The sequence below is a fragment of the Mus musculus genome, chromosome 14, assembly GCF_000001635.26.
Source record: "Mus musculus strain C57BL/6J chromosome 14, GRCm38.p6 C57BL/6J".
NCBI lineage: Eukaryota > Metazoa > Chordata > Mammalia > Rodentia > Muridae > Mus > Mus musculus.
Window position 1 is genome coordinate 39,643,283 of NC_000080.6, and position 14,330 is coordinate 39,657,612.

At 44.8% G+C, this 14,330-nt stretch overlaps 1 long non-coding RNA gene across 1 annotated transcript in view; it reads left to right on the forward strand.

Moving 5' to 3' along the window:
- Positions 1-12,380: 12,380 nt before the first annotated feature.
- The window catches only part of 1700109I08Rik (RIKEN cDNA 1700109I08 gene), a 29,631-nt gene continuing 27,681 nt past the window's right edge, over positions 12,381-14,330 (forward strand). Inside the window, exon 1 of the long non-coding RNA NR_045936.1 lies at positions 12,381-12,560. This is a non-coding gene — a long non-coding RNA (RIKEN cDNA 1700109I08 gene). The remainder of the gene's footprint in view (positions 12,561-14,330) is intronic.

Genomic DNA, 14,330 nt, shown 5'->3' on the forward strand with positions numbered 1-14,330 from the left:
TAGCTGCATATGTATCAAAAGATGGCCTAGTCGGCCATCACTGGAAAGAGAGGCCCATTGGACACGCAAACTTTATATGCCCCAGTACAGGGTAACGCCAGGGCCAAAAAGGGGGAGTGGGTGGGTAGGGGAGTGGGGGTGGGTGGGTATGGGGGACTTTTGGTATAGCATTGGAAATGTAAATGAGCTAAATACCTAATAAAAAATGGAAAAAAAAAAAAAGATTCACTGAGTGAATATTGGCCCAGCAGCCAAGGACGGGCAACAGGGTCTATGGCTTATTTTAGTCTAAGACAGAGGCATGTGCCAAGTGGCCGTAGTTTGTTCATAACAAAACCATAGAGCCATGTTTGTGCAAATAAACACAAACAAGCTGCATGTGTTCTCCAGGATGGATAAGAATAAGTCCAATTAGATGTAGTCCTAAGACAGGCAAGGCTGCCAGTCACCATAATTCCCCAGCAGGAACATGGAGCATAAGTAAATTTTATGCCCTATTCCAGCTAATTTTTATTAAATAATTAGGGAGGAATTGTAACATCCCCAGACTTGAGCAGGCTGGCTCAGAACTGTTCTGCCACTGTCAGCTAGCCCACCTAGGGTAGAGTCTTCCAACCTAGATAGGTCTATTGTTCTGCCACCTCTGTGGGTTTTCTCCAAAACACCACTATGGGCTGAGAGGCTGAACCTGTCTCCTTGAGAGGTGATCTGAATAAGCAACAGCCTGGTGATAGAGTGATAAGAGCCTGGTGACAAAGCAATGAGAGCCTGATGAGGTGGGGGATGGGCCTTCCCCTTTATAAGCTCAGTTTTTTTTTTTTCTATGGGAGATTAACAGCTATAGATACCATCAAACTGATAAATATTAGATTTGAACAGGAGAGTCCTCCAGAGGAAGGAAAGGCAATAATTCATTAGACAGCATGGTCATTCAGTCCAAACTAACTTCTAAAAACTAACAAATGCTTTCAATTTGATTAGCCATGTAAAAATAAAAATATGAAATAATAATATTTTGAATGATAATTTATAGAGGCACACTTGCTTTACTTGCATGAAATGAAAAATGGAGTTTTAAAAATCATTTGTATTAATTCCATGTTAGAATGTTAGATTGGAGATTTCCATGGGGCCCATGCCCTATTGGACATTTGCTTTTGAGTTTTATTCTTAAATAAAAAGGATACTTTTGTTGTATGATATTAAAAGCACAGTTAAGAAATTTACTTAAAATATTTTAAGTAAATTTAAAGGTTAACGACAGTTAACACTCATTTTCTGAGTATCTAATAATTGGAATGATTTGGAGCTATAATAAAATATTTGAGCAGTGTCCCATCCAGCAGGACTTAGTTATTCCATGGGTGAGGAGGGCCAAGGCCTGAAAGAGAAATGGGGGGAGAAAGGGAAGTGAGACCAAGCAAAGAGTTGTCAAGGTCTGTTTAATGGAGGCTGGGAGCCTGGTTATAAGCACACAATGAGAAAAAATAGGGATGGGTCAAGGGTGTATAATAAAATACAGAGAAAGGGATGGACATCCGGGGCAGATGTTGATTGCAGGCTTCAAGCATCTTGCAGCTTATCTTGGAATATTGGCACTAAAACAGTCCTGGGCAGCCTTCAAACATCCTACGGTTTATCTTGGAGTGTCGTCCTTAACTAAACAGTCCCAGCCACCAAATGGAGACATGAAGGAGGAGGTGAAGCTGGCTTTATCTAAACAGTCCCAGGCCCCAAGTGGAGACATGGAGGAGGGGGTGACATAACTCCCATCAAAGGGTCAGCTGGATCTTCAGGGTGAGAGTTGTTGAAGGTCTGGTTTCCCACAGTTTGGTCTCTCACAGAGCAGGAAAGTGGTAGCCCATATCTTTAATTCCAGCAATGACAGGTATATCTATAAAAGTTAGTTTCTAAATTCTAGTGTTACAGTGATCAAGGTGCAGGTTGTTCTCATCTTTAATCCTAGCACTTTGGAAACACACACCTTTGATCCCACCACCAAGGAGGCAGAGACAGGCATATAAGAAGAACAATGATTTAAATTTAAAATCTATTTGCAAAAGTCAGGCTGAAATTCAAAGTGAATGCCCTTTGTGATCTAAAAATAAATACACTTAAACCTTGAATTATATATCTAAAGAAAGGGGAGGAAATATTTATACACTAAGGTATATTTAGTTTCAATTTTTCAAAAGATTTTTTTCAATTGAAAGATAATACTTTTTCTATTGCCAAAAATATTTTGCCCTAGGAAAGATACACTACCAAAAAAAGGGAACACCCCAGAGTGAAGATTTGGGTCTTTGCTTTTATCTTTACCAGAAAATAAAGTCATCCAACTAATGAATCTGACAAGTGAAACATCTGATGAAAAAGGACAGATCATCAGGAGACTATGCCCCTAGAAAATAAATACACTGGGCAAACAGTATTGCTGCCCTCTACAAATATAAGTGACAAGCAAACTTTATGTGGTCCCAATTCAAATAAAAATTAAAGCTTACTTCAGTGTTAGAATGTGGCTCTCTCCTTCTCTGAACCCATGCATGCTTCCTAAAGGAAAATCAAAGTCTCTATATTATAACAAAGAGGCCCCTGGTACAGGACAGAGGAAAACCAAACTAAGGATCTATTCTATTGCTACACTAATAAATTTTGGTTTTCTTTTCTTTTTCTTTTTTTGCATTCTTTTTTTTAAAATTAGATATTTTCTTTATTTTAAATGTTATCCCCTTTCATAGTTTCCTCTGAAAAAAAAAAAACAAAACAAAAAACAAAAAAGCAACTCTATCCCCTCAGCCCTCCCCGTGCTCACCAGAAAAAAGACTCCTGTTTCTTGGCCCTGGCATTCCCCTATAATGGGGCATAGAACCTTCACAAGACCAAGGGCCCCTCCTCCCATTGATGGTTGACTAGGGCATCCTCTGCTATAAATGCAGCTAGAGACACGAGTCCCACAATGTATTTTCTTTGATTGGTGGTTTAGTCCCTGGAAGCTCTGGGGGTACTGGCTAGTTCATATTGTTGGTTCTCCTATAGGGCTGCAAATCCCTTCAGCTCTTTGGGTACTCTCTCTAGCTCCTTCACTAGGGACACTGTTCTCCATACAATGGAATACTGTAAGCATCCACTTCTGTATTTGCCAGACATTGGTTGAGCCTTTAAGAAGACTGCTATATCAGGCTCCTGTCAGGAAAAAAAAATGTAGGCATCTGCAATAATGTCTGAGTTTGATGGTTGTTTATGGGATGGATCCCTAGGTGGAGCAGTATCTGGATGGTCATTTCTTCAGTCTCTGTTTCAAACTTTTTCAATGTAATTCCTTCCATCTGTATTTTGTTCCCCCTACTAAGAAGGATTGAAGTATTTAAACCTTGGACGTCCTTCTTGTTGAGTATCATGTGTTTTGCAAATTTTATCTTGGAAATTTTGAGTTTCTGGGCTAATATCCACTTATCAATGAGTGCATATCATGTGTGTTCTTTTGTGATTGTGTTACCTTACTCAGGATGATACCCTCCAGATCCAGCCATTTGCTTAAGAATTTCATAAATTTCTTTTTGGTAGCTGTAGAGTACTTCATTGTTTAAATGTACCACATTTTCTGTATTCATTCCTCTGTGGAGGAACATCTGGGTTCGTTCCAGCTTCTGGCTATGATAAATAAGGCTGCTATAAACATAGTGGAGCATGTGTCCTTATTACAAGTTGGAGCATCTTCTGGGTATATGCCCAGATGTGGTATTGCTGGATATTCTGGTAATACTATGTCCAATTTTCGGGAGGAACAGCCAAACTGATTTTCAGAGTAGTTGTATCAGCTTGCAATTCCACCAGCAATAGAGAAGTGTTCCTCTTTCTCTACATCCTTGCCAGGATCTGCTGTCACCTGAGTTTTCGATCTTAGCCATTCTACCTGGTGTGAGGTGGAATCTCAGGGTTGTTTTGGTTTGCATTTCCCTGATGATTATGGATGTTGAACATTTTTAGGTGCTTCTCAGACATTCGGTATTTCTCAGTTGAGAACTTTTTATTTAGCTCTGTACCACATTTTTTAAATAGGGTTATTTCATTTTCTGGAGTCCAACTTCTTGAGATATATATATAAAATTAGCCCCCTATCGGATTTAGGATTGGTAAAGATCATTTCCCAGACTGTTGGTTGCCTTTTTTTTTTTTATTGACAGTATCCTTTGTCTTACAGAAGCTTTGTAATTTTATGAGGTTCCATTGGTCAATTCTTGATCTTGGAGCATAAGATATTAGTGTTCTGTTCAGAGAAATTTCCCCTGTGCCTATGTATTTGCGACTCTTCTCCACTTTCTTTTCTATTAGTCTCAGTGTATCTGGTTTTATGAAGAGGTCTTTGATCCACTTGGCCTTGAGCTTAGTTCAAGGAGATAAGAATGGATTGATTTGCATACTTCTACAATCTAACTGCCAGCTGTACCAGAACCATTTGTTGAAAATGCTGTCCTTTTTCTACTCAATATTTTTAACATCGTTGTTGTATTAGTCAGGGTTCTCTAGAGTCACAGAACTTATGGACAGTCTCTAGATAGTAAAGGAATTTATTGATGACTTACAGTCGGCAGCCCAATTCCCAACAATGGTTCAGTCGCAGCTGTGAATGGAAGTCCAAGGATCTAGCAGTTACTCGGTCTCACGCAGCAAGCAGGCGAAGGAGCAAGAGCAAGAGCTAGACTCCCTTCTTCCAATGTCCTTATATTGTCTCCAGTAGAAGGTGTAGCCCAGATTAAAGGTGTGTTCCTTAAACTCAGAGATTCAATCTTCTGGAATCCATAGCCACTATGGCTCAAGATCTTCAAACCAAGATCCAGATAAGGATCTCCAAGCCTCCAGATAAGGGTCACTGGTGAGCCTTCCAATTCCGGATTGCAGTTCATTCCAAATATTGTCAAGTTGACAACCAGGAATAGCCACTACAGTTGTCAAAGATCAAATGACCATAGGTATGTGGGTGTGGAACTGTGAAACACAGCCTATTTTTTGGTTGAGCTAGGTTTATACCCCCAGAGACCCAGCAGAAAACTCTGCAAGGAACAAAAGGAAGTTTTCCATGCTCTCAGGCACTAGGATCCTAATGTAGGATCCAAAATAAATTCAAGACCACCCAGCCCTTCCCCCCTCTGAAGAGACTTTCCAAACTATTCTAGCATGCCAGGTGCAGAGTCAGATAAGAAAGCTGGCTGACTAAACAATGCTGAGAAAAACCATAAGGGCAGGTGGAGTGAGAGACCAGGCCAAAGACCCAATGCAATGGGATCCTGTGTGTAGAACGTGGTATTACCCACTAAAAATATCCTTCACAGTGTCTGGAAAGAAAATCCAAACTTGGGCTAGAGGAACCAGACATGAATGGGGATTGAAGTGGTATCAGGCAGGGACAGATCCAGAGCTACTATTCTATGTCAAACTGTCTATAGAAACCCCTTTTACCCCAGTTGGTCCCAATCAGTAGTTGGTGTTGCCCCCCACCCCCACCTCCACCCCCAGGAATGAAACTGAAACTTCCAGCCCCCAGCGCTACTCCTGACAGGACTGTTGAAGTAACAGGCACCCCTTTGCCCCATGTCACCTTGCTAGCTGTGGGTTCATCCAACTTCTATCTCAGCAGCCTGGTCCAGGGAGCTTTCAAGGTACTTAATGCAACCAATCCTAAGGCCACTCAGGCATGCTGGCTGTGCTATGACTTTGCCCTTCGTTACTATGAAGGCATCACCTATTTGGGAGACAATCAGAGTGCTGAGGTGCATGCCTCTCGGAGGACCCAGAGTGAGGTTAGGGTGATCCTCTCAGAGGTCACTATGCAGGCATTTTGTATAGGACAAGTGCCAGCCAGTCATAGCCACCTGTGTAACCAGACTCATTCAAGCTTCATCTCTAGTGGGTATGTGGTACCCCCAGCTGATGGGTGGTGGGCCTGCTCCTCAAGAATAACCTCCTGTGTTAGCCTTGAGACACTAGATAATAGGTTAGCTTTTTGTGTTTTGGTGCATTGGTTGGAAGATCCTCCTCAGGACCCAGACACCATGCATCAGAGGACTACTTGAGCAAGGTAAAGTGGGATCCCTGTCTGTCTGTCTGTCTGTCTTGTTCACTTGTGTGTACTCCACTAGACCACCTTCTGATTTTGTTTTTCTTTCCATTTGTCAGATAGTTGCCAAAGGGTGGACAGTTGTGCCAGAATGCTGTGGCAACAGGGGACTCAGAGGATGCTCTGGTCTTCTGCTGGAAGAAAGACCCTGAGAAGGTCTGTCTCCATCTGGGTAGGGGTAGTAATCGTCCCTGGTCATCTGATTTGGTTCTTATTCTGTGGCGGTCGCCAGGAGGATGGTTTCTATTGTTTGTCTTGGTATGTCTCTTGGTGTGTCTCTTTGTGTTCAGACTCAGACTGACGGCTTGTTTTGAGAATCATGGGACAGACACTGTCTACTCCCCTGACACTTACCCTGAAGCATTGGAAAGAGGTTAGAGGGAGAGCCCATAATCTTTCAGTAGAAGTCAAAAGGCAGAAGTGGCAGACTCTTTGTTCTTCTGAGTGGCCCACACTTGGGGTAGAGTGACCAGTGGAAGGCGCATTTCTCTTCTCAAAGTTGTGAAGGACCGAGTCTTTGGACTCAGATTTCCATAGGGAAACTAACCGTTGCAGCACTGACCATTTTCCTTGGCCAATCTGTACAACTGGAAGACCCATAATCCCTCTTTCTTGGAGAACCCTAAAGCTCTCACTGACTTTGTAGATTCCCTACTTTTCTCTCACCAGCCCATGTGGGACGATTGCCAGCAATTGTTGCAGGTTCTCTTCACCATAGTGGAGAGGCAGAGAATTCTCTTAGAGACTAGGAAGAATGTCCTGAGTGCAGATGGGAGGCTCTCTCCGCTGCCTGTCGACATAGACACTAGGTTCCTCTTACCTAACCCAACTGGGATCACAACACTCCTGAAGGTAGGGAGCACCCAAAGGTCTATCACCAGGCTCTAATAACAGGTCTTTGTGGGGCTAGGAAGCATCCCACCAATCTGACTAATGTAAGAGAGGTCATCCAGGGCCCAGATGAGTCTCCCTCCGTGTTCCTGGAGAGACTTATGGAGGCTTTGCCCCCTATGACCAGAGTGCTGAGGAACACAAAGATACAGTGATTATGGCATTTATAGATCAGTCTTATAAAGATATTAAGAGGAAACTACAAAAGTTAGAAGGATTGCAGGACAAATCGGTAAGAAAGTACAGGTTGCTGAGAAAGTATATCATAGTAGGGAAACAGAGGAGGAGAAAGAAGAAGGAAAGCAGAAGGAACAGGAAAACCAGGGAATTAAAAAGGGATAAGAGACAAGCGAGAAACTTGCACAAGATACTGGCCACAGTAGTCAGAGAAACTAGAGAGCCTAGTAAGTCAGTACCAGTCAATCACAGAGAACCTTTGGCTAAAGATCAATGTGCTTACTGTAAACGAAAAGGGCACTGGGGTGAGAGACAGCCCCAAGAAGAAGAGGATGACCTCATGACCTCGAAGGAAAACCAACAGGCCGCTCGAGTGCTGACGATGAGGGAGGAAGTCAGCGAGTAGGGAGGATGGGGTTTGGAGCCCCTCCCTGAACCCAGGGTAACTCTAAAGGTGGAGGGAAATCCTACCTAGCTCCTTGTGGACATGGGAGCTCAACACTCTGTGCTCCTATGATCAAACTGACCAGTGTCCAACAAAAAATCCTGGGTCTAAGGAGCAATAAACAATATTCATGGACTACCCGAAGAACAGTGGATCTTGGCATGGGCTGATGGGCTGGGTATCCCACTCGTTCCTTGTCATTCCTGAATGTCCCTACCCTTGCTGGGAAAAGATCTCCTCACCAAAATAGGGGCACAGATTAATTTCCTCCTTGAGGGCCCGCAGATCAAGAATGGACAGGGAGAACTTCTCCAGGTATTAACCATAAAATTAGAAAATGAATACCAATTATTTGAAAAAGAGAACCGAGCAGCCAAAGATATAGACTGGTAGTTACAAAACTGCTCACAGACATGGGCAGAAATGGCAGGGATGAGGAAGGCCAAGAATCACCCCCTGTCCAAGTCAACCTAAAAGCTCAGTCCAGCCGAGTAACAGTTCATCAGTACCCTATGTCTAAAGAGGCCCTTTATGGGATCCAGCCCCATGTTCTACGCCTCCTTCATCTGGGGATTCTGTGGAAATGTCCGTTCACCTGGAATACAACCCCCACCCCTTCTTCCTGTTCAGAAACCTGAAACTAACAACTACCAGCCAGTCCAGAATCTCAGGGAAATAAACAAGCAGGTGACTGACCTCCACCCAACAGCCCACAACCCATATAACCTGTTGAGTTCCTTACCTCCCTCCAGGACCTGGTACATGGTATTGGACCTTAAGGATGCCTTCTTCTGCCTAACTTTGGCCACTAGTAGTCAGGAGTACTTTGCCCTCAAGTAGAAGGACTCAGACTCAGGGATGATAGGCCAACTCACTTGGACTTGGTTGCCTCAGAGTCTCAAAAATTCTCCCACCATTTTTGATGATGCCCTACACCAGTACCTGGCCATGATCCAGGCAGTCAACCCTCAGGTTGGAGTATGTAGATGATTTTCTTTTAGCTGCATCCAGCAAAGAACTGGGTTTAGAAGGGACAAAACACCTTCTGACTGAATTGGGAGAACTGGGTTATCTCGCCTCTGCTAAGAAAGCTCAAATCTGCAGACAACAGGTCAGTTACCTGGGATATTCCATTTGAGATGGAAAGAGATGGCTGATGGTGGCTCAAAAAGAAACAGTATTCCATATCCCATCTCCAACAAACCAAAGACAAGTCAGGGAGTTCTTGGGGACGGCCTGGTTTTGTAGACTGTGGATTCCAGGTTTTGCAGAAATGGTGGCACCTTTATACCCACTACCTAAGAATAAACAGCCCTTTTTACTGGGGAGAGAAAGGACAGCAAGCATTTGATGCCATAAAGACGGCCTTAATGTCAGCCCCTGCCCTGGGCCTTCCAGATGTGACCAAACCCTTCCACCTGTTCATGGCTGAGAGTAAAGGGATAGCAAAAGGGGTGCTAACACAGAAGCTGGGTCCTTGGAAGAGGCCGGTGGGCACCCTGTCAAAGAAGCTAGACATAATAGCAGCAGGGTGGCCTGCCTACTTGTGGATCATGGTGGCTGTTGCAGTGTTGGTCAGAGATGCGGACAAGTTGACAATGAGACAGAGTGTAGTTGTATCAGCCCCTCAAGCCTGGCAGAGTATGATCTGCCAGCCTCCAGATATATGGTTGACCAATGCCCACATGACCCACTATCAGACTCTGTTGCTCAACTCCAATATAGTCACTTTTGCCCTCCCCCCCAAGTCTGAACCCATATACCCTGCTCCTAGACCTAGACTTAGAGACCCCTGTTCATGATTGTTAGCAAGTTCTTGCCAAGGCACATGGGTGGCATAAAGATCTGAAAGACCAGCCTCTAGAAGGTGCAGATATTACCTGGCTCTTGGACAGGAGCAGCTATCTAGAAGAAGGGAGGAGCAGCTGTGGGAACAGGCCCTGCTGTAGGGCACAACAACCCAAAAGGCAGAACTGATCGCCCTCATTGCCCTCACCAAGGCCTTGGAATTAGGAAAAGGAAAAAGACTCAACATCTACATGGATAGCAGGTATGCTTTTGCCACAGCCCACATCCATGGGGCCATATATCAACAGTGGGTTTACTGACATCGGGAGGAAAAGAGATTAAGAACAAAGAGGAAATCCTGGCTCTATTGAGGGCCCTCCACGACCCTGCCAAGGTAAGCATCATCCATTGTTCTAGTCACCAGAAGGGAGATACTATGATAATGAGGGGCAACAACATGGTGGACCGAGATGCAGGAACAGTTAGTTGCAGCCATGGCCCTGCCGGTGTTCCTAGGTGCTCCTAGCAAGAGAGCCCGAAAAGCACAGCCTCAAGTTTACCTACGCAGCAGAGGACTTAGCCCTCATTTCCAAAGATCCAGTCACCAGTTCAACAAAAATAAGGGACTGTGGTACACCTCCATTAGAAAGAAATTCCTGCCACAAACACAAGCAGAGGCTATGATCAAATGGATGCACCAGTGGGCTCACCTAAGGGTAGGCAAGCTCATTCAGACATTCTCCAAGAATAAGTACCATGTACCAGGCTTAAAACACCTTGTTGAGCAAATGGTGAACAAGTGTGTGCCCTGCCAAAAAGTCTGCCACACTATGGTGGATCCAGTGAAGAGGTACCAAGGAGACAGACCGGGTGTCTACTAGGAGAAAGACTTCACTGAGGTAAGACCTAGAAAATATGGGTATAAATCCCTTCTGGGTTTTGTGGATACATTATTGGGATGGGTAGAAACCTTTCCCTGTAAAAATGAGACAGCACAGATGGTCGTCAAGAAGATTATTGAAGAAATTTTTCCAAGATTCAGAGTGCCAAAAGCAATAGGGTCAGATAATGGCCCTGCCTTTGTTGCCCAGGGAAGTCAGGGGGTGGCCAAGTATTTAGAGGTCGAATGGAAATTACATTGTGTGTACAGACCTCAGAGCTCAGGACAGGTAAAAGGATGAATAGAACCCTAAAAGAGACCTTGACAAAATTAACCCTGGAGACTGGCACAGACTGGGTGGTGCTCCTCCCCCTTGCCCTATTTAGAGCCAGAAATACTCCCTCTGGATTCAGTCTTACTCCTTTTGAGATTCTTTATGGGGTTCCCACACCCCTCACTGTCTTAAGTGATGTGATTGAACCCACATGTTGTAGTAATAATAATCTGTGAGGTAGGATAAAAGGCTTCCAGGTGGTGCAGAAGGAGGTCTGGTCAAATTGGCTACACCATGTAAACCGGGTAACCCAAAGACATTCCAGCAGTTCCATGTTGGAGATCTAGTCTACATGCACCTGCATCGTGCCCAGACCCTCGAACCTCGCTGGAAGGGTCTCTACCTAGTCCTGCTTACTACCCCAACAGCATTAAAGGTAGAAGGGATCACTGCTCAGATTCATGCTTCTCATGTGAAGCCTGCTCCAGTGGAAAATGCACAAGGACCCTGGCGTGTCCAGACATCAAGGAGCCCACTCAAGGTCAAGATCACCAGAACATTGCCAACAGACAGCCATTGAGATATCCCTACTCATCATTCAACTGGTACTGTATCTAAGCAGCTTGGGGGCCTCTAGCCCACAAGCACCCCACAACTTGACCTAACAGGTTTTGAATGAGGCAGGAGAGGTGGCTTATAGTGTGTTTAAGGTGGTGACCCCTTTCACATGGTGGTTGAATCTGTTCCCTGACCTCTGCAAGCTGACCATGAGGGTGTCAGGGGTGGGACTTAGAGAACCACTTTGACCCTGCCCAGCCAGGGGGAAATGGGCCTGCTGTAGCCATACTTGGTGGGCTAAGACCAGGGAAACTATGGTCTATGTCTGCCCAGGGTTTCACCAATCTCAGGATTCACACTCCAAGTGAGGATGGAGGAACGACTATTACTGTAAAAATTGGGTTTGTGAGACAAGTGGGACCATCTCATGGCCTACTTCTTCTAATTGGGTCTATGTCAAAGTTTCAGCCAACTAACTTGTCGTCACACCTTATGATCTTACAAATGCTTATAACCCCATGCAAGCCAACCAATGCCTGAAAGGGCTGCTTACTACAACAATTAGAATAAGCCAGCTAGCCTTGTTGCCTAAATCTGCACCTTACAAGGTGTAAAAAGTGTGTTCTTTGTTTGTTCAGGGTCTCCTCTTACCTGCGTGCTGACGGGCCCCAACACACACGTTGGATCAATAAACCTCATGCAGTTTACAGGGATCTTGGTCTCTGAGGTCCTTGTGAGTGAGGGTCTTTCGGCAAACTCCAACACTAACATGAGGCTTCAGCTCCAAAATTCTGTGGCCATTAGTCACTAGGGCAATGCCCCAAGCTCCTGATATCCTGTATGACTCCACAGTTACCTGGCAACAGCCAGGTATGTTCTTCCCCATGGTAACCTGGTAACAGCCAGGTAGGCCTAGCCCACTATAAAAGGGGCTGTTTGTCACCCTCCCTCTTTTCCTCCTTCTTCCTGCTTGATTTTCTCTTGCCCTCTTGCTCCCTCTCTTTCCACATTTCCTTCCTTCCTCTTTCCACGTGGCCATGGCCAGCCTCTACTTACCTACTTTCTCCCTCTCTGCCTTATTACAATAAATGCCTTAAAAACCATGGACTGCTCTTCTCATTGGGACCCACTGTGCTGGGGCAAGGGAGCAAGTCTCCTTCTAATCTCCCTCAGGAGGCCTCTCTGTGTTCTCAGCCATTGTTACATCAACCCAAGCAACCCTAGGAATGTCCTCCCTGTGGGAACCAGCAGTCTGCCTGTGGTGCATGCTGACAAATTTCTGAGCAGCCTTAGTCCTGTGGCAGGCCGGATGTGGACCCCATTTTAAGCCATATCTGGTGACCAATGTGGGGCAGAACCAGCTAAAGTGTACCCTTAGCTGGCGCCTACACACAGAGACCAACATCGGTACTCCAAATTGCCCAAGACTGTGAGTAATCTGACCTAGTTCAAAAGACTGGGTCTTCCTCTGATCTCTTTTCTCCTCTTTCTTTCTTTCTCTTTCTCTTTCTCTTTCTCTTTCTCTTTCTCTTTCTCTTTCTCTTTCTCTTTCTCTTTCTCTTTCTCTTTCTCTTTCTCTTTCTCTTTCTTTCTCTTTCTCTTTCTCTTTCTCTTTCTCTTTCTCTTTCTCTTTCTCTTTCTCTTTCTCTTTCTCTTTCTCTCCTCTTTCTTTCTCTTTCTCTTTCTCTTTCTCTTTCTCTTTCTCTTTCTCTTTCTCTTTCTCTTTCTCTTTCTCTTTCTCTTTCTCTTTCTCTCTCTCTTTCTCTCTCTCTCTCTCTCTCTCTTTCTCTTTCTCTTTCTCTCTCTCTCTCTTTTTCTCTTTCTCTTTCTCTCTCTCTCTCTCTTCTCTTTCTCTCTCTCTCTCTCTCTCTCTCTCTCTCTCTCTCTCTCTTTCTCTCTCTCTCTCTCTCTCTCTCTCTCTCTCTCTCTCTCTCTCTCTCCTCCCTACCTCTCCACTTCTCTTTCTCTGCCTGTTCCTGGCCAGCTTCTTCCCCCCTCCTCCTTTTGATTCTTAGCTACACTAGGTAGCACTAGCCTTCTCTCTCTGCCCCTCCCCCAGCCCTATGGAGATGCCTATCAGACTGCAACACTTGCCCTGAACTCTCTACTTCCTCAGTCTGCCAGCCAACATGTGGTTCCCTGAGGTCCCAGCAGGTCAAAAAAGCCAAATTCCCCCCTCTCATACTAGCCAGCAGGCTACCAGGGTACCACTGCTTTGGCTAGATAGCCTCTCACTCCCTCTGTCCCTGACTGCAGGATGAAGCCTCTATGCTTATTCCTTCGAGCTTTTATTCAAGGTTGGCCTTTCATCTCCTTCTGCTTCACATTTATGATATACCAGCCAAGAAAAAAACAAATGGGGCGCACAAGGGAAAAGAAAAGAGCAAGTTCCTGCTGCCACAGATCCAGCTGAGACAGTGCCATCTCCTGAAACCTGTATACAACAAAGCTGCCTTCCTTCAGACACTTCATCTGACTGAAGGAAGGCTCCTGAGACACATGCTAAGATCCAGAGACACCTGCTGAACCCCACAGAGGACAGACTTGGGATCTTCCAGCTACAGATGAACTCTTTTGCCAAAGTCAAATGGCTACTGAACTTTAGGAAAGTTACATGAGAGTAAGGAGAACATGATGACTATGTAGATTAATCAAATGCTGTTTAAAAGTGATGTTAATACCCTCAAACTGTATTACCCATGGAATAATTAATTGATTGAATGATCTCTTGCCTTCCCAACCCCCATGCTTAACCCTCCTTACCACTCTAGCTTAGCTGTGCTACCCCTTCGGCCTATGTAGAGTTTTCTTTTGAAAATTTTCACTACAAATGACACAGTAAGTCCAGTGACCACTCCCTTCTCAAAAAGTAAAAGGGGGAGCTGTGGGACCCTGAAAAGCAGCCTGTTTTCTGCTTGAGCTAGGTTTAAACCCCAGACACCAGACAACTCTACAAAGAACAGAAGGAAGTTTGCCATGCTTCCTGAAACTAGGCTTCTGATGTGAGGCCCCAGCTCCATAATTCTGTGGCCATCTGTCATGTAGGGCAAATGCCCCAAGCTCATGGTATTGTCTGGATTCCATCCCCACAGTTACCTGGGAACAGCCAGGTATGCTCTTCCCCATGGTTACCTGGCAACAGCCAGATAGGCCTGGCCCACTATAAAAAAAGGCTTTCCCCCCCTCCTCCTTCACTTAA